At 35.3% G+C, this 21,498-nt stretch overlaps 1 pseudogene; it reads right to left on the bottom strand.

Annotated features, from left to right (window-relative positions):
• Positions 1-1,471: 1,471 nt before the first annotated feature.
• Positions 1,472-19,837, bottom strand: LOC101407634 (proteasome maturation protein-like; annotated as a pseudogene).
• Positions 19,838-21,498: the final 1,661 nt, after the last annotated feature.

Genomic DNA, 21,498 nt, shown 5'->3' with positions numbered 1-21,498 from the left:
AGTTTATTTACAGAGAGGCTTTAACTGGGTTCAGTCATGTATACTGTCCAGATGGTCTCAACAACACATTGCTCTCTTAAGGCTGAATCCTTGAAAACAGCTCCCACTGTGGGAACATTTGAAGGACAAGAGAAGGGATGAGGAGTTCAGGATCAGTCCTCTGCCTGAGTCCAGCTCACTGGTCAACCAGTGGTCGTGTCCTCTCAATGACCTCCTCCAACAAAGAGAGAAGAACCTGTTAAAGAATACATGAGAGGGGGCCGGCCCTGTGGTTTAGCGGTTAAGTGCGCGCTCTCCGTTACTGGCGGCCGGGATTCGGATCCTGGGCGCGCACCCATGCACCGCTCATCCAGCCATGCTGAGGCAGCAGTCCACATACGGCAACTAGAAGGATGTGCAACTATGACATACACCTATCTGCTGGGGCTTTGGGGAGAAAAAGGAGGAGGATTGGCAATAGATGTTAGCTCAGAGCTGGTCTTCCTCAGCAAAAAGAGGAGGATTGGCATGGATGTTAGCTCAGGGCTGATCTTCCTCACAAAAAAAAAAAAAAAAGAAGAATACATGAGAAATGCAATTGGCAAAAGCTAAACTTTAGGAAACTGCTGGCCAAAGGATCTTATTTTTGATTCAACAAATAAGTTGCCAGTAATTTAAAAAAAGAGAGAAATGGAGAGAAAACTTGTATATTAAAAGGGAATTAAGAGCCATATCAATTAATTACAACGTTGAGAATTTTGTTGGTTCCTGATTTAAAAAGAAAACACTATAAAAATAATTGTGGCATTTATGAGAAAATTGGAAAAATTTGAACAGCGATTGGATTTTTTCTGAGACTAAGGATTTATCGTTAAATTTTTGGAATAATAACAATATCATGGTAATCTTTAAAAAGAGGGCTATTATCCTACAGAGAAATGTAAATATGAAATACATGGAATCCCTAACTGAAATATTTACAGATGAAATAATACAATGTCTTAGATTTGCTCAGATATGATATGAGAAGGGGAGGTAGGTAGGAGTATAAAGAACACAAGATGGCCAGGTGTTGATAATTGTTGATGATGGGTACTGGTGAAGGATTTATTATGCTCTTCTTTGTATTTCTACATATGGTTCAATCTTTTTTACAGGAAAAGATTAAAAATAAATATACAAGAAACCAACATAATATAAAATATATAAATATTTTTAAGATAAGAAAACCCAATTGTGTTCCTTTAGTTGTCAGGCCATTTGCTAAGTGTTCTGATCATTTTAAATAAAACAAAATGTCACACTTGAGGCTTCATGCTTTTAGTGTGCATTTTGTTGGTAGAGATGTTATTTTCCCAGCAGTAGAATTTATATATTTTTGCCAATAATTCCCATGTGTCAATACTTTTAATGTTTTGTACATCAAATTATAGTAAAAAGACAACCATAAACAAGATGCAGTTCCTCTATTTTCATTAACAGCTCAACTGTATTATAGTAAATCAAGTTTATAGTCCACCAAGTGGAGTTCTCCTATTATTTTATTTTGTGATGGATCATTAAAAATATCTTAAAAACCGATAGTTTCATCATTACTGCTCAAAATAGCCTGTGGAAGATTTGAGCTAGGCAAATATGGAAGATACTGAACATGCAGCACTGCCTTGAATTCCATTTGTAATTTTAGTATAGCAAATAGACCCCGGATGTTGCTTAATGTGGATAAATTCATTTTATATTTCGGTTGATCTATATATTAATCAGCTAGCGCTGCCATAACAAAACACCACCCACTGGGTGGCTTAAACAACAGAAATTTATTTTCCCACATTATGAAGGCTAGAAGTCCGAAATCACAAGGCAGGCAGGATTGGTTTCTTCTAAGATCTCTGTCCTTGGCTGCCTTCTCCCTGTGTCCTCACATGGCCTTTGCACATGCAAATCTCTGGTGTCTCTTCCTCTTCTTATAAGGTCATCAGTCATTGGATTAGGAAGGAACCTTTATGATCTCATTTAACCCTAATTACCTCCTTAAAGGCCCTATCTCCAAATATAGTCACATTGGGAGTTAGGGCTTCCACATATGAATTTGGGAGATACAATTCATACATAACAAGCTGAAAAATTTTTCCTAATAATTCAAGAGGATGACTGGGCAAAAGTTTATTTTTCACATAAGAAAAGTCTTTCTGAAAATTGTCATGACTTGCAAAACGTCCACTTACTGCAAGTTCAGTAACTGGAACACTGTCCTTCAGCTGAGATCCAAGTTTCTGGCATCCATCTTCAGCCTGCTCTGCACACAGCCTCTTAGCACCCGGATGCTAGCCAGCCGCTCACTTCTAATTCTGGGAGTTGACCCCCCCCACCTGCCAGCACATGTTGTTTTAAAATGTGCGTATATTTGTGGCCAAAAAGTTACAGATGGCAAATAAACATGTGAAAAGATGCTTCACATTATATGTCATTAAGGAAATGCAAATTAAAACAATAGTGAGATACCACTACACACCTATCAGAATGGCTAAAATCCAGAACAATGACAAGACCAAATGCTGATAAAGTGCAGAGCATCAGGAATTCTCATTCATTGCTGGTGGGAATGCAAAATGGTACTGTCACTTTGGAAGACAGTTTGGTGGTTTCTTATGAAACCAAACATATACTCTTATCACTCTTACAAAGATCTAGTGATTCTACTCTTTGATATTTACCCCAAAGAATTGAAAACGTATATCCACACAAAAACCTGCATGTGGATGTTTACAGCAGCTTTCTTCATAATTGCCAGAAACTTGGAAGAAACCAAGATGTCCTTCCGTATGTAAATGGATAAATAAACCGTGGTACATCTAGACAATGGAATATTATTCAGTGCTAAAAAGAAATGAGCTATCAAGCCATTAAAAGACATGGAGGAAACTTAAATGTATATTACTAAGTAAAAGAAGCCAATCAGAAAAGGTTACATACTGTATGATTGTAACTATGTATATGACATTCAGAAAAAGACAAAACTATGGAGACTAAAAATATCAGTGGTTCCCAGGGCTTATGGGGAAGGGAGGGATGAATAGGTGAAGGACAGAGGATTTTTAGGGCATGATATTCTGTATAATATCATAATGGTAGATATATGTCATTATATATTTGTCAAAACCCATACAATGCACAACACCAAGAGTGAATCCTAACGTAAACTATGGACTTTGAGTAATTATGCTGTGTCAATGTGGGTTCATCAGTTATAAGAAATGTACCATTCTGGTGAGGGGTGTTGATAATGGAGGAAGTTATGCACGTGTGGGGACAGGGCATATGGGAAATCTCCACACCTTCTGCTCAATTTTGCTATAAACTTAAAACTGTTCTGAAAAATAAAGACAATTTAAAAATAATAAGCGTAAAAGAAAAAAAGTTTTAAAAGTTTGAATCTCATCTCTTTTATTTACTGTGTGATTTTGAAAAAGTTAATTAGTATATATGTAGTCCAGTATACCTATCTGTAAAATGGAGTAATAAAGGTAATTGCCTCTCAGAATTATTACAGATAATTAAAAATGAAAAAATAAAGATTTTACAAAATGCTTTCAAATATTAATTTGTACTAAATTGAAAGGGAAGCTTTCAGCTCAGACATCAATGCAAAACAAATATTGCAGATAGGAGGCCGTTGATTCCTTTACCCTACTTCTCTAAGGTGAATTATAGAAATACTTATTTCTATTAATTATTTTATAGATTCCCCAGATCTATATATGAGATCTATGTTTATAATAAGCTTACTCAATTTAAGAAAAAAATAATCACTGTTCTGATGAGGCAATACATACTCCTGGTACAAACTTCAGACTTAACTAAACCATATATTGGTGAAAAGAAATTCCCCCTACTCCTTTCTTCATCCAATTTCCGTCCCTAGAAGTAACCACTGTTACCGTCTTGTACATGTTTACAGATATGTCCTAAACATTTACAAAGAATGAATGAGAGTGCTTGGTTCTGGAGGTGTTATTAATCGTACTGAATCACCAGTATTGCACAGATACTAATAAATCAGAATGGATTTTGGTCTTAGCTTTGGTCAGGGTCCTGGGGTCCCCTGGTTGTGACACTTGCCCAAGGTCAATAGGTTGATAAGTGCATGATGTCAGGATGGGGCGAGGCGGTCATTACTCAAACTCTGTGCTAGGCATGTGGTGGTTAAAAAGGACAGTAAAAAGGGAAAGTAGTAGTGTAGGATGAGAGGTAATAAAGGTGTATGTTATCTATTTTACCATTTTTCCTGAACAAACCTTTCTTTCTTTTGTATCACAGATGTCATACTTAAAGTAGTGTATATACATGTATAGCCTATATAGATAATCTAGTTTTGTTAGTAAGAACGTTGGTAACATTTTTTCACTTAAAAATAAAAGATTTAGCAGAACAATGTACTAGTTCCTTTACACACCTTTCCCCTAACCTTCAAAATATCATTTCTAATAAACTCATATTCCCACTGGGTAGATAAAGAAATTGATGCTTAGAGTCATTAAAGAACTGCCCAGAACCGTGAGCTAGGATTTGTCCCATATGCATGTGATTGTGATTCCAAAACCGAAGGTTTTTAATTTGACTAATAAGCCTTATTAATGCTAAGTCCCTGAGTAAAGATGTATTTTCTTACCTAAAATTAATATATTCTCAGCTCTAAGTATTTTTACTTTGATTTTCTTTGTTCCCTATATGCATCTTCCTCCTTTGCCGCCCCCAAACCTCCTAAGAATTGTCGTTTTCTAGGATTTCAGGATGAGACTCTCTGTACAATTACATTTTTCATTTTTTCTAACTTTAGAAATGTGGCAGTCAATGAGAACTTTGTACAGTTATTCTTCAGATTCAATTTCGATCATGTACATGACTCATTCAGCCTTCTCAGGTCCTTTCATGAACCGGCTCAGAAGCAAGGCACTTCAGGTTTGATGCATTTCAAGTCTCATATAACGCAGTGCTCACTTTCAAGTGTGTTCGTTCAAAGCCATCCTCTTTTATACCTCAAAGTCAAGAGAGGTTTTCGTATAAAAGAATTTCTCAACCGACCACTGTTAATTTCGTGTAAATACAGTGAAGAGATAATAGAGAGAAGTAGCCAAAAAAAGCACCATTTGCACAGGGTAAAACAAAATAAAATGTCAAATCATATCTGTCTCCCTCTTTTCCTTTCACTCACTTATTAGTAAGCACAGATATTGGAAAAGACCTAAGAGCCAATATGTGATTCCAGGGCTTTCTGTCTTTCAAATAACTTATGCTAGTTGGTGTGTCCATAAGACAGTATGATAGAACGGGAAGTAGAATAGCTGGATGAGTGCGAGCCCTCACTAACTAATGGATGAGCCTGGGCATCCATTTTCTGATCTTCAGCTTCAACTTCCATAAAATCATCATAATATCTATTTCTTAGGGCTGTTTAGAAGATTAAGTGATGTGTGTAAAATGTTTTATAAACTGTAAAGCACATAAAATAGAGGTTATATTTAGTATCTCAGACAAATCTGTGCAGTTTTGCCACAAAGTCTCGTTCCGTGTTCAGTGCATTTAAGAATCCATACAAATATTTAAAACTGGTTTCAAATTTGGCATACAAATTACATCCACGGCAGGGAAGACAGAAAGGTAACTCCATGATAGACAGAGTCATGCAAGGTCCAGGCACAGCGGTTCCGGAACTTTAGCAGCATCTTCTCTAGTACTAGGGGTAGAAATGATACAGCTTGAAGAAAAGTTTTCAGGAGGGAAATGGAGAACAAGAGATATCAAGTGCCACGTCTAACGCAACAAAAATAATTACTGGTCAAACACTCTACAACCCAGAACCCAAGGCTCTCAGGCAAGTTTCCCTCCTCTCATCATAGATATGTATGATCTCCAAAACACTAATGCTGGAATCTCAGGTGACCGGTAATTCAGCAGTGGAAATATATAGGAACAGACAGCTCTGCCCAACCTAACTCAATTAATACCATATAAGTAACTCTCAAGAGTAGTTCTGGTGCTAACCAACCTTCACAGACTTGCAGCTTGGACATACATGCCCAACGACCTGTATCTATAAATAACAAGAATCCAAGTGGGAGCTGATCACTTTTTCTTGCTTCCACTGTTAACATTTTTTTATATTTTAATTTTTTTGTTGATTTCTACTTTGAAGGCACATGTGAAGAACAGTACCTTTCAATAAAGAAATTTCAGAAAATCACTGTCTGCCCTAAAGATAATGTTCATTCACTGAGTGCTAACCCGGACAGTTAATGAATAAGGGATTAAGACAGCTTTATAGGTTAAATAGTTCTTGCCTCTGTTCTAAAAACAAACGAAATGTTCTTTAAGTCATAACTGATGTCCTGGAATCAAAGAAAAGTGCAAATATAAAACCTGTCTTCATTTTTGAAATAGTTGGTTTCCTAGCACGTATTACTTACTATTTTGTGAATCAAACATTTTTTTCCAAATTAATTAAGGGGGCTTGATACTCACATGTTAAAAGTTGAATACCTTTTTAATGTGAATAAATATAATTAAATATATCTTTTTACAAATTTTGATTTTCTTTCTTAAATTGGTAGTGTCTAGTAACTTTAGTAATTCTTCAATATAGACAAACAAGACTACTTGAGATAGAGCATTTTTGTCAAGGCTATATTTATTCAGTGTAAGGACAAGAGATAGGCAAAGCAATTTTGACACTCATCTTCACACTGTACAAACACTGAGGAAGCTGAAACTGGGGAAGGTCTAATTCAAAGAGGATGACCAGCAGTTACAATTTCTGAGGAATGAAGCTCCATTTTCACACGTTGGATCACAGGAAAGAAGTATTTAGGACACGTGGCAACATTCTAAGATCTCATCTTGGCTGAACTGTATGTTGTGGGTAAGTCCTTTAATATTTGGGGGTCTCTAATGTGCAAAATGAGGAAGTTGAACATATCATGGGTCCCCAAGTTTTTACTACAAAGTCGCTTTTTAAAATTTATTCAAACACTTTTTAAAATCTAATTTTTGATTTACATAAATGTTCAGGAATAGTACAAAGAATTTCCTTCTATCTCTCATGTTGCTTCCTCTAGTGTTAACATCTTACATAATCATAGTAAAATTATCAAGAACAGAAAATTAACATTGGTACAATATTATTAACTAAACCACAGACTTTATTTGAATCTCACCAATATTCCACTAATGTCATTTTTTCCACAAGATTCTACACAGTGTCCCACATTAGATTTAGTTGTTATGCTGTCTGTAGCAGATCCTCAGTCTTTCCTTGCCTTTCATTACTATGACATTTTTGAAAAGTATTGACCCAGTAATTTTGTAGAATGATCCTAAATTTGGGATCATCTGATGTTTTCTCATGTTTAGATTAAGGTTATGCATTTTTGTCAAAAATACCACAAAAATAATGTTGTACCCTTCTAGGTGCCTCACATCAAGGGGTTCATGATGTTGATATGTCCTATTCCTGGTGATGTTTACCTTGATTATTTGGTTAAGATGGTGTCTGCTGTATTTCTCCACTATAAAGTCACTGTCTTCACATTTGCAGTTCATAAGTATCTTGGGGGACATAACTTGAGGCATGGAAATCTTTTTCTCCTCAAACCTTTCCCTGATTTTAGTATCCATTGGTGGATCTTTTCTGCCACAATTATTACTGTAGTGATTGACTAGTGATGATCCTTTATTTCCCTCATTCCTTCTATATGTATTCATTGGAATTCTACTGTAAGGAAGACCTGTCATTTCCCCCCTATTTATTCATTAATCTGATTATTTATGTACACCAGTAAGGGTTCATGAATATTTATTTTATTCTATGAGTTATATTCCAATACTATCATTATTTATGCTATTGAAAAACTTGTTCCAGCTTTGTCCATTAGGGGCTCCTTCAGGTTGGCTCTTCCATTGTTTCTTTCTTTTCTTTTAAAATTTTTCTTACTTTCTGGGACTAGAAGAAATTTCAGACTCCTCATATTTTCCTGCCACAATTCTGGCACCAAGCAGTTCTTCAAGGAGTCCTAGTTCTTTTTATTGGAGAATGGTGTTTATAAACTCAGATCTGGGGCTTAGGCGTGCTCATTGCTACTGGTATGTCATGGCTTCTAGGCCATACCAACAGACAGAGGTGGGAAATATATGTTTGTGTACTAACCTCTACATGAGCTCAAGTGTGCACGCCTACAGACACATACACACACCTCCCACATCTATTTTTCTATTTATCTATCAAAAACCATGAATTTATACTATCTCTAATTCAAAACTGACACAACATGGTTCATTCTAGCCTTCTTCCTACTTATTTATAAATTCTTTCCCCAAAAGTGAGAAAGCTGGCTCTCATTATATCTACACTGTATTTTCTTATTTTTTCAATTTGAGGATACACATAAAATAGCTTCAGAATTGCTAAATCATACCCCTATGAAAAACACTTGTAATGACTAGAGTTCATTTTTATCTTTAGCCTCACGGTATTCAATCAAGATACTGTTTTCCACAGTCAGTATGTTAGTTCTTGACTTACTCACTCCATTCAGCATGGATATATTACTCATTTGTGAGACAGTTAGGTTCATTTGTTAGTGTTTGTACTCCATGTTTGATTCTCACCACATTCTGATTGGTTTTAAATGTTTGTGTATTTTGGGGTACATGTGAGTAGTACCAAGGCCATTTTTTATTATTTCTAAAAAAGATTCATGTTTTAAAATTGTTGGGTAATAAGAAGTTGCCATTAAGTGGTAATGTTCTATTTCCTGTTTGTTTTCTATATTAATTAAAGTCATAGAAAATTTCAAAAAGAGATTCCAATGTTCTCTGTGAGTTGATTTAAATTCTGACCAAAATAAAGAAAAAATTGACAATCAGCGACCTCATATAGCATTATATCGAGAAGTGCGTAATTTAAATTGTTTAAAAAAAATATTGCAAATAGTTCACTCTACTACTTTCATAGGCACTTAGAATAAAACACTGGACTAAATGATTTCTAAGAATATATCCCCATGTATGATTCAGTCCTGAGTCACAGAGTTGGGGGTCATCAGTAGAAGAAGCCCAATCACCTGCACCACACCTGACCCACAAAACCACTCCCCAGGGTTGGACAGGAGAGAAGAGGATAGATGTAAATGACTAGTTGGAGTAACAGGGTGTGAGATCATACTCAGTTTCCTATTTGTCAAAGGTCAAAGTTCTTAAATCATACCATGAAATTATCAACATTCTTTTTTCTCTTCCCATACCAGTTTCAATTCTTACATTCTGGTATGTGAAATAGAAATCATAATGATTCAAGTTATGCAATTCTTACAGTTACACAAACTACTGAATTCTTAAAGTTAGAATTCCTCAGATTTAACAATCTAAAGAGATTTTAAAATGAAGTCGTTGAATTTGACAAAAAATTTTTTAAGAAAAATTATGCATGTGGTATAGCTATTTTTAAGCAGAATATGCCTGAAGTAATCTCATTTCAACCTCGTATTTTAAAAAATATTTTTTGTACTTTCTTTTCCAATCTTTATTTGAATTTTACATATTAATATCCATCATCAATGGGGAAGTAATATAAAGAGAAACACATTAACTTGATTTATAGCTGGAGATTGACAAGTCTCATTGTCAGTTTGGTAGAATTGTGCATGTACCCTGGCTCGGCATTTGAAATCTCCCACACAGATTGTGTGCTAATTAATATTGAATTGCAAAATATTGCCATAATTTTGTGACTTGGTTAAATTCAAGTGATGGATGAAATTTTTTTTCTCAGTTTATTGGTGTAAAAAAATATAACATTCATCATTTTAAGTTCATCAACTCGGATTTTAGTAGGAACTCAGATGTTAAAAACCTTTGGTATTAGCATTATATTCACAATAATATCATGTTCTCTATTTCCTCACTAAAAGGATGAGAACTCTGAACTTTTAGTAACTAATGGAGTCCCTTACATTGTCACAGCAACCCCATAATTAATTTGTAATGTAAGAATGTGCCCTCTTTTAGGTCTTACCTCATCTGCTATCCTCTGATACATCAGAAGTGCAGTGAATATATTTTTTCTTTCTACAAATAAAGTTAAATAGTTCCCATAATGAATTTCTACCACCTATTTGAGTGTAATGTTTTATTTGCTGTTGCAAATTTCTCACCCTGAGCAACATTCACACACTCATTTAGTGCTTCTGTAAGATTTCTGAGATTTTCATTCTGGAAAGTATTACTCTAAAGATGACTCACATCAAGTACCACATGTCTCTGACTTGAATTCTCAGCAATAAAATCTCTAAAAGGACTGCTTAGTCCAGACCTTATCTTTTCAACACTACTCTCCAATAAAAGGAACTAGGTCTCCCTGGAAAATGGCTGATGTCAGAGCTAGGGCACAGAAATGTACAACATGACCCTGGAACATCTTGAGTTGCCAATAAGTAAAAAAACACAGAAAGAAATGGGAGCATATTGAAAGAACAGAGGAGCCAACTCAAAGGAGCTGCCAATTGCCAAAGCTGGCACAAATTGAGCAACAAAATAAACAGTGATAATGTTGTATTACAAGAAATAGAATAAAATAAATACACGTGGATCCATACCGATCCATGAATGAATGAATAAATAAATAGTTACATAAATGCGGGAGAAGAAATGGCTCTTCACTTACAGGAAAATTCCAGTTCACAAATGTAGGAAAAATAAACAAAATAGAAATTTACCGTTAGACAAATACCACAATAATTGTTGTAGCAGGCAAGAACCATTTATGGATGCTAAAATTAGCGGATAAGAGTATGACGTGAAACAGGATATTTGGATAGTCAAAGTATTTCGTCGTGAGAGCCTTGTTAATTATAAAAAGAAAAATCATAACTTTACAGTGAGGAAAACTGGCTGACATCACATTAGCCATGTGATCAAAGTTAACATTACCAGCAGTGAGACATACTGACCTCAGGTGCTTCCTGACATGATGCACTGAGAAGGGCATACAATTCCTGTGGTATTCTTGACAAAAATGCATAACCTCAATCTAATCATGAGACAATACTTGTTGTTTGTGCCGTCTAGTCAATTTCGACGCCTGGTGACCCTGTGACAACAAAGCAAACCCTGCCCTTTTGTGTATTTCTGCACCATCTTCTCACCTCCTGGTGCTCCTTCAGACAGTGCTCCACTGCTATTCATAGGGGCTTCATGGTCAGTTTTTTTGGGAGTGAGTAGCCAGGTCCTTCTTCCTAATCTTAGTCTGGAATCTCCGCTGAAACCTGTCCACCATCAGTGACTATTTGAAATACCGGCGGCATAACTTTCAGCATCACAGCAACATGCAGCTGCTGCAGTACGACAACTGACAGACGGGTGGTGTGGTTCCCTAGTGGTGACAGCGACAAATCGTAACCATTAGACCAGCAAGGCTTGCTGAAAAAACATTACACAAACCCAAATTGAGGGCATTCTACAAATAGCTGGCCTGGTATCTTCAAAAGTGCCAAAGTCAAGAAAGACAAAGAAAGAATGAGGAAATGAGGAACTGTCCTAGACTGAAGGAAAGTAAGGGAGCACGACAACCAAATGGAGTCTCAGATCCAGGATTGGATCCTGAATCAGAAAAAGGGCAATAGTGGGAAAACTGGCAAAATTCAAATTAGGTCAGTAGATTATTTAATAGTATTGTATCAAAGTTAATTTTTTCCTTTAGACAGTTTTATAATGGTTTTTAAGGTGTTGACATTAGGGAAAGCTGAGTGAAGAATATATAGGAATTCCCTTCACTATGTTTGCAACTTTTCTGCAGGTCTAAAATTATTTCAAAATAAAATGTTAAAAAAACAAAGGTCTGCTCATGAAGGTTTTCCTCTCAAACTTCTAGAGTTGAGACAGGATATTGAAAGAGGCCTCAAGAAAGTAGATCAGCTGAGATAATCTTTCCAAACTTAAATACTATGAAGAGAACCCTTTAAAAGAGAAAATAAAATCTGAAATTTTATTAATACATTCTAGCGCCTGTTTCTGAAATGCTGTGTTAAGATTGCTCAACACAGTCTTTGGAAACTAGCCTTTGAATCATTACTCTGAGATTTGTTTCTTTGGCTTCCTGAAACAAGCTGCAAGTCCATGAGTCTCTCACGCCTCAGAGGACATTCTTATACTGCCAGCAATGCCCTTGTAGCACGTCTATCTATCTCCTTGTGAGTATCTACATTTAGTCCCCAGAATATCTTTGGATGTAAAATGTTGCCCAAAGGAGAGATGCAAACAAAACTATGTTCATGTTTCCGTGTCATATTAGCATTGGGCTTCATCTTATTATTTCTCAAACACATTTGGATAAACTTTCCACACGTGCAGTTTTCTAAGTAAAATGTATATTAAAACCTTTAAAAGCTAGAGTCATAAATATCTCATAGAATCTGGTATGTAAACAATTTACATTTGTTCTCTCTTGCAAGGAATGCCAAAAGAAGACATGTTTAGTAATAGTGTACTTTTATCTCTGCTTTACGTCCTTATCTTTTCCTAACAACCAACTACTTCAAAAAGCACTTACTAGAATAAAGTACTTGGTACCTATAGTGCCTGGTGGCTTGGCTCCTACAAGCATATCTCAAATAGAGTTCAGTGCAACATTTTCATTAGGAAAAACTGTTGGTGTTTCCTGATGCCTCTACCCTTTTCCTCATTTAAGGGTAATCTTTTGTAAGATAACATTTGTATTAAAGCAAATACGTGTGTGTATATATATATTTGTGTGTGGGTGTGAGGAAGATTAGCCCTGAGCTAACATCTGTTGCCAATCCTCCTCTTCTTGCTGAGGAAGATTGGCTCTGGGCTAACATCCGTGCCCATCTTCCACTACTTGATATGGGACGCCACCACAGCGTGGCTTGATAAGCGGTGCGTGTGTCCACACCCAGGATTTGAACCTGCGAACCCCAGGCCGCCGAAGCAGAGCGTGTGAACTTAACCACTACGCCACCAGGCCAGCCCCTGTGTATATTTTTTCATTCATATAAATTCACTTATATATACAAGTATATATCATATATCATAAAAATCTTATATATTAAGGCAAATATATATTCACCTCTTGCTCTGAAACCCTTTCAAAGGCCTCTCTTTTTTGTTCAGAATAAAATTCAAACTATTTAGGAGCTTTACAATCTGGCTTTAACCTTTCTCTTTAACCTTATTTACTAGTAAACTACACAAAACTTTTATACTAGCTTTCCCCATTCATAGCTTACATAATTCCAGTTCTGTTTATTTTTAACATTTACAGACATCTTTCTCCCAATTTCCCCTACTCTCCATTTACTTTTCCTTTCAGAAATGGGCAGCTCTAATACCAGTAACTCCGCGAACACTATGATGAATTCCAGCCCTAGGGATCATCCTCTTCCTTCTCCCTCTCCTCCCCCTCCTCTTCCTCCTCCTCCTTCTTCTTCTAAACTGCTTTTATCCACTTTTTCACTTTTTAAAAAAATTTTGATTACAAAAACATGTAAACCACAAGACATGAGATATACTATCTTAAATTTTTAAGTGTACAGTATTGTTAACTATAACAGTACACAACGTTGTACTGCAGATCTCAAGAAGTTTTTCATCTTGTGTGAATGAAACTCAGTATCTATTGAACAGCAAGTCCACATTTCACCCTCCCTCAAGCCTCTGGCAACCACCATTCTACTTCCTGTTTCTATGACTCTGGCTACTTTAGATGCCTCATATAAGTGGAATCATCCAGTATTTGCCCTTTGGTGACTGGTTAATTTCACTTAGCATGATGTCCCCATGTTGTAGCATATGACAGGATTTCCTTCTTTCTCATGGCTAAATAATATTCTAGTGTATGTAAATACCACATTTTCTTTAGCCATTCATTCATCCATGGACATTTAGGCTATTCCATCTCTTGGCTATTGTAAGTAATGCTGCAATTAACATGTGAGTCAAATATTTCTTTGATGTCCCAATTTCAGCTATTTTGGATAAATACCCAGAACTAGGACTGCTGAATCATACGGTAGTTCTATTTTTAACTTTTTGAGGAAACTTCACACTGCTTTCCATAGTGTCTGCACCATTTTATATTCCCACCAACAGTGCAAAAGTCTTCCAATTTCTCCACATCCTCAGTAACACTTATTTTCTGTATTTTTCTTTTTATAATTGCCATCCTAACAGGTGTGAGATGATGGGTCATTGAGATTTTGATTTGCCTTTCCCTGATGATTAGTGATGTTGAACATCTTTTCATTTACCTGTTGACAATTTGTTTGTCTTTTTGGAGAAATACCTCTTCAAGTCCTTTGCTTATTTTTTAATCAGGTTATTTGTTTTTTTGCTATTGAGTTGTAGGATTTCCTTGAGTATTAACTCCTTATCAGATACATGGTTTGCAAATATTTTCTCCCATTCCATAGGTTTCCTTTTCATTCTGTTTATTGTTTCCTTTGCCTTGCAGAAGGTTTTTAGTTTCACGTAGTCCTACTTGTCTATTTTTGCTCTTGTTGCTTGTGCTTTTGGGGTCATATCCAAGAAATCATCTTTTGCCAAGACAAATATTTTGAAGACTTTCCCTAGGTTTTCTTCTAGGAGTTTTGCAGTTTCAGATCTTACATTTAAGCCTTTAATCCATTTTGAGTTGATTTTAGTGTACAGTGTAAGATAAGGATCCAATTTCATTCATTTGCACACAGATATCCAATTCTCTCAACATCGTTTGTTGAAGAGACTATCATTTTCCCATTGTGTAGTCTTGACATCCTTATAGAACACCATTTGACTGTTTGTGTGTGGGTTTATTTCTGGGATCTCTACTCTGCTCCATTAGTCTATTTGTCTGTCTTTATGCCAATACCACTCTGTTTTGATTACTGTAGGTTTATAATACTTTTTGAAATCAGGAAGTGTGAGGCCTCCAGCTCTGTTCTTCTTTATCAAGATTGTTTTTGGCTATTCACCATCCTTTGTGGTTCCATATGAATTTTAGGGGTTTTTTTTCTATTTATGTAAAAATACTATTGTGATTTTGATAGGTATTGCATTGAATCTGTAGGATCACTTTGGGCAGTATGGACATTTTAACAATATTAAGTCTTCTGATCCAGGAATACAGGATATCTTTCCATTTATTTGTGTCGTCTTTAATTTCTTTCACCAATATTTTGTAGTTTTCACTGTACAAGGCTTTCGCCTCCTTTGTTAGGACTGTTACTAAGTATTTTATTCTTTTTGATGTTATTGTAAATGGGATCGTTTTCTTAATTTCCTCTTCAGATTGTTCATTGTTAGTGTATAGAAATGCAACTGATTTTTGTATGTCAATTTTGCATCCTGCAAATTAACTGAATTCATTTATTAGTTTTAACAGTTTTATATGGAATCTTGAGAATTTTCGAAACATAAAATCATGTCATCTGTGAACAGAGATAATTTTACTTCTTTATTTCTGATTTTTATTTCTTTTTCTTGCCCAACTGCCAGCTAGGACTTTCAGTACTATGTGGAATAGAAGAGGTAAGAGTGGGCATCCTTGCCTTGCTCCTGATCTCGGAGAAACACTTTCAGTTTTTTGCCAATGAGTATGATGCTAGCTGTGGTCTTTTAATATATGGTCTTTATTATGTTGAGGTAATTTCCTTTTATTCCTACTTTAAGTGTTTTTATCATGAAAGGCTGTAAAATTTTGTCAAATGCTTTTTCTACATCTATTCGGCTGATCATGTGATTTTTATCCTTTGTTCTGTTAATATGGTATACCATATTATTTGATTTTCATATGTTGAACCATCCTTGCGTTCCTGGGATAAATCTCACTTGGTCATGGTCTTAGATTCTTTTAATGTGCTGCTGAATTCAGTTTACTAGTATCTTATTGAAGATTTTTGCATCTATATTCTAGTGTCTTTTTTTGGACTTTGGTATTACAGTAAGACTGGCTTTACAAAATAAGTTTGGAAGTGTTCTCTCCTCTTAATTTTTCTGGAAGAGTTTGAGAAGGATTAGCATTACTTGTTTTTTAAACGTTTGGTATAATTCACCAGTGGAGTTTCTGGTCCTGGGCTTTTCTTTGTTGGGAGGTTTTTGATTAATGATTCCATCTCCTTACTAGTTATAAGTCTGTTCAGATTTTCTATTTCTTCATAATTTAGTCTTGGTATGTTATATGTTTCTAGGAATTTATCCATTTCATCTAGGTTATCCAATTTGTTGATGAATAATTGTTCACAGTAGTCTCTTATAATCCCTTTAATTCCTGTGGCATCAGTAGTAATGTTTCCTCTTTTGCTTATGATTTTATTTATTTGAGTTTTCTCTGTTTTTTTCTTAGTTAATTGAGTCAAAAGTTTGTCAATTTTTTTGTTTTTTTCTAAAACCAATTCTTAGTTTTGTTGATTTTTTTTCTGTTTTTTTAATTCTCTTACTTTATTTATTTCTGTTCTAATCTTAATTATTTCCTTCCTTCTGCTAACTTTGGACTTATTTGTCCTTCTTTTTCTAGTTCCTTGAAGTATCAAGTTAGATTGTTTATTTGAGATCTTCTTTTTTAATGTAGGTGTTTATTGCTTTAAACTTCCCTCTTAGTACTGCTTTTGCTGCATCTCATAAGTTTGTTATATTGCTTTTTGTTTTCATTTGTATCAAGATATTTTATAATTTCCCTTTTGATTTCTTCTTTGACCCTCTGGTTGTTCAAAGGTGTGTTGTTTTATTTCCACATATTTGTGAATTTTATAGCTTTCCTTCTGCTATTAATTTTTAGTTGCACTCCATTGTGATCAGAAAAGATAGTTGGTATGATTTCAAACTTCTTAAATTTGTTAAGACTTGTTTTGTGACCTAACATGCCATCTATCCTGCAGAATGATTCATGTATGCTTGAGAAGAATGTATATTCTGTTGATGCTGCGTGGAATTTCTGCATACGTCTACTGAGTCCATTTGGTATATAGTGTTATTCAAGTCCTGTTTTTCCTCATTGATCTTCTGTTTGGATGTTCTATATATTATGGAAAGTGGGATATTAAAGTCTCCTATTATTGTTATATTGCTGTCTATTTCTCCCTTCAGTTCTGTCAAATTGTTTGTTATATATGAGTGCTCTGATGTTGGGTGCACATATTCTTATAATTGTTATATCTTCCTGATGGATTGACCCTTTTGTCATTATATAATGTCCTTTGTCACTCCTGACAGTTTTTGTCTTAAAATCTATTTTGTCTGATATAAGTATAGCCATCCGTGCTCTCTTTTGGTTACCATTTGCATGGAATGTCTTTTTCCATCCTTTTACTTTCAGCCATGTGTGTCCTTAAATCTAAAGTGAGTCTTGTAGACAGGACAGAATCTTGTTTTTTATATCTATTTAGGCATTCTATGTGTGTTGATTGGGAAGTTTAATCCCTTTACAGGTAATTATTGAAAGGACGGGATTTATTATTGCCATTTTGTTAATTGTTTTCTGTCATTCTTGTAGCTTTCTTGCCCCTCTTTTTCTCTCTTACTGTCTTCCTTTGTGTTTTGTTGATTTTTTCCTAGTGACATCTTTGATTCTTTTTTCATTTTCTTTTGTGTACCTTCTATTGGTAATTTCTTTGTGGTTAGCATGAGGCTTACATAAAATATCTTAAGTTATAACAACCCATTTTAAGGTGATAACTTAACTTCAATCATATACAAATACTCTATACTTTTAATTCTCCTCCCCTGAACTTTGTTATTAATGTCACAAATTATATCTTTTTAGATTGTGTATCTATTAATATATTTTATAGTTATAGTTATTTTTTATACTTTTGTCTCAACTTCTATACCAGAATTAAAAGTGATTTATGTACCACAGTTTCAGTAGTACAATATTCTGTTTGTCTATATATTTGCTAGCAAGTTTTATGCTTTCATATGCTTTTATGTTACTATTTAGCATCTTTTTGTTTTAACTTCCCTTTAGCATTTTCTGTAAGGCAGGTCCAAGGGTGATTAACTCCCTCAGCTTTTCTCTGAGAAAGTTTTTATTTTCGCTTCATTTTTGAAGGATAGTTTTGCCAGATATAATATTCTTCATTGGCAGGGTGTTTTTCCCTCTCAGCACTTTTAGCACTTTGAATATATCGTCTCACTCCCTTTGTCCTGCAAGGTTTCTGCTGAAAAATCTGCTTATAGTCTTATAGGAGTTCCCTTGTATTTGATAATTTGCAAAGATCTAAATTTATCTTTTCTTTTTTGTTTTTGCTGAGGAAGATTCGCACTGAGCTAACATCTTTGGCTAATCTTCCTCTTTTTGCTAAGGAGGATTCGCCCTGAGCTAACACCTGTTGCCAGTCTTTCTCTATTTTGTATGTGAGCTGCCACCACAGCATGGCCACTGACTGACGAGTGGTGTAGGTCTGCACCTGGGAACCAAACCTGGGCCACCGAAGTGGAGTGTGCCAAACTTAATCACCAGCCCACCAGGGCTGGCCCTCTTTGTTGTTTTAATAATCATTTTTTAAATTAGCCATTGCAACGTAAGACTCTAAAATATATAATGCTTATCTCTCTATGCCAGGGCTACATCCTCCACAGTAATCTGAGCTCCATGTCTTCTATGGTTGGTTTCAGCTCCCATCCACAATATTTGGTCAAATAATTTGCAAAGTGGATGTACTGATTTACACACATGCTAGCAATGTATAAGGATTCAGTTGCTCTAGATCTACAATAATGCTTACCATTTTCTGTTTTATTTTTTAATCTGGTGGCTATGCAGTGAAGTCTAGGTCCTGTTTAACTTGCATTTCTCTGAAGGCTAATAAGTTAATCACACTTTACCATGTTTATTTGTCTTTTTGATATCTTCTTTTGTTACATGTTTGTTCAGATGTTTTGCCCATACTCTAAATTTTAAATAATCTCAGTCCTCGTTTTTAATCTGCACTTAATTTGAATGCTTAAATTTTTAAAAAGGATTCATATACATTTTTGTTACTTTTTTCAGGATCATAATTTACTTTATCCGGATTTTTTTAAATCCTTGTTTTAATGCTTTCTAAAATGCTATCACATCCAACCAAGTCTGTGTGTGTGTGTGTGTGTATGAATTTTCACATAAATGAGATGGAAATCAAGTAACAAAGAAAAGATTTTTGCCCCTTGAGTCAGGAGAGTGAGTTCTCATTTTTTTCTCTACTATTACTTGTTCTGTAAAAAAAGCAAAATGATAGCTACTTTTAATTCAAAGGGCACCTACTATAATATAGATGTGAAAGAATTGAAAAGAGCAGTAAGCAGTTGATGGACTCTCTGAAAAACTAATTGCAATGGTTGCCTTATGTACATGAAGGAACAGAGAAGCCAAATGACAAGCAATGATATTTTACAACTGGTAGGACTACATTTTATTCATTGTTATATTCCCACCAACTAATAGAATACTTGGACAAAGTAGATATTCAGCTAGCATTTGTGGAATGAATTTCAGAGAGCCTAGAATCGAAGCAAGATACAACAAGATTAAAGAAGGCAGGGAGAATAAGAGAAAGCAGAGGTAGAGGGAGAGAGAAAGATTGATTTAGTCCTAGCATCAGCATCCTTCTTGCTCCCCACAGCTAAACCTCTAGGCTTACCCCTCCCTCTGCACTCAAACACAGCTCAACTCCCAAGGCCAGTCCTGATGTGAATCAGGAAGAATTTAACAGTCCTTGCTCCATAGTTTCAATGAACATCATCATTCTTACAGATCATCTGACTCTAATGTGTATCTTAATTCTGATAACTGGCTTCTTTTCTCAAATTCAAGTCCCAGTCCCATGACAAAATCCATTTCATAATTCTGCTAGCTCTCATTTACTTTTCCCCCTTGGTTACTGTTTCTGAGGTCTGATTCCATTATTTCCCTAGTACTCATGACTCTTTTCAGAACTAAAATCTGTTGTTCTTTCAAGGCCTTTGGATCAGAACCTGCCCTATATCCCAGCAGGTTGCTGGAGCCCAGTTACAAAGGTGGTGGGAGTCTTGTTTACCTGCCTATACTTCTAAGCACATATGTTTTCAGCTGTTGTTCTCAAGCCCAACTTATCTTCTGGAAAATCCCTCTATCACTCTCCTTCCCATTGCCAATTGGTTGCCTGAATTGCATTCTGCTTTTACCTGACACTCTGGATGCTGTGCCAGAAGAAACTAATATTCTATGGTCAAGGCCTACAGCTCTGTTATCCTTGAAGTCCATAATCAGTTAACAGAAATACTGCCAGGTCTCTCACAGTTTATTCCTGCTCAAACTTATTGTAAATAACTGGCCACGCTCTGTTCATCCCAGAGTGATATAACATTCGCATTCCCAAAGGACATCTTCACCCATTGAAATCTTTAATGAATAATATAGCATGGTGAAAAAGAGCATCAGCTTTGTAGTCAGACAAAGCCATCAAGTCTAAATCCTCCTTCATGACCAGTAGTAGAGACAATAATGGTCCCCCAAAGATGTCCATGTCCTAATCCCCAGAACCTGTGATTATGTTATGTTACATGTCAAAGGAGAATTAAGATAGCAGATGGAATTAAGGTTGCTAATCATTTTACTTTATGATAGGGAGATTAGCCTGGATTATCTGGGTTGGCCCCATGTAATAATGGGGTCCTCAGAAGTGAAAAAGGGAATCTGAAGAGTTAGTGTCAGAATGATGTGATGTGAGAAAGACTCAATGAGCCATTGTAGGCTTTGAAGATGGAAGGGGGCCGAGGAATATGGATGCCCATAGAAGCTGGGGAAGGCAAGAAAATGGCTTCTCCCCCTAGAGCCGCTAGAAAGAAAAGCAGCCCTGTGGACGCCTTGCTTTTAGCCCAGTGAGATCCGTTTTGGACTTCTGACTTACTGAGATAATATTACTTGTAATATAATCTTATCTGTAAGATAATAATCTTATCTGTAAGATAATAACCTTACCTGTAAAATAATCTTATCTGTAAGATGACAAATTTGTGTTGTTTCAAGCCACTAAGTTTGTAGTGAATTGTTACAGCAGCAATTAGAAACGAATATACCAACTTACCAGCTTTGTGGCTTGAAGCAAGTTACTCAACCATGCTGGGCATCAATTCCTTCATTTAAATAAGGACTGTTAATATAGTTGATAAGACTGTGCACTATAATTTGAAACTTGCTAACAGATTAGAACTTAAATATACTGACCAAAAAAAGGTAAATATGTGAGGTGCTGGATGTGTTAATTAACTAGATGGAAGAAATCTTTGTCAAGATGTATATGTATATCAAATCATTGTGATGTATACTTTAAATATCTTACAATTTTATTTGTCAATTATACCCCAATAAATCTGGGGAAAAAACAGGGCTTTTAGATAAAATAGTTGAATAAAAGAACAAACTTTAAAAATATAAATAAAAATAAAAAAATAAATAAGAGCTATTAATACTATATTTCATTAAATCTAAGATTCCATTAATTGTAATTAGATGTAAAT

This window comes from Ceratotherium simum, chromosome 11, assembly GCF_057802395.1.
Source record: "Ceratotherium simum simum isolate JZ-2026a chromosome 11, ASM5780239v1, whole genome shotgun sequence".
Classification (NCBI taxonomy): domain Eukaryota; kingdom Metazoa; phylum Chordata; class Mammalia; order Perissodactyla; family Rhinocerotidae; genus Ceratotherium; species Ceratotherium simum.
This window is presented reverse-complemented; position numbering and strand designations above follow the sequence as displayed.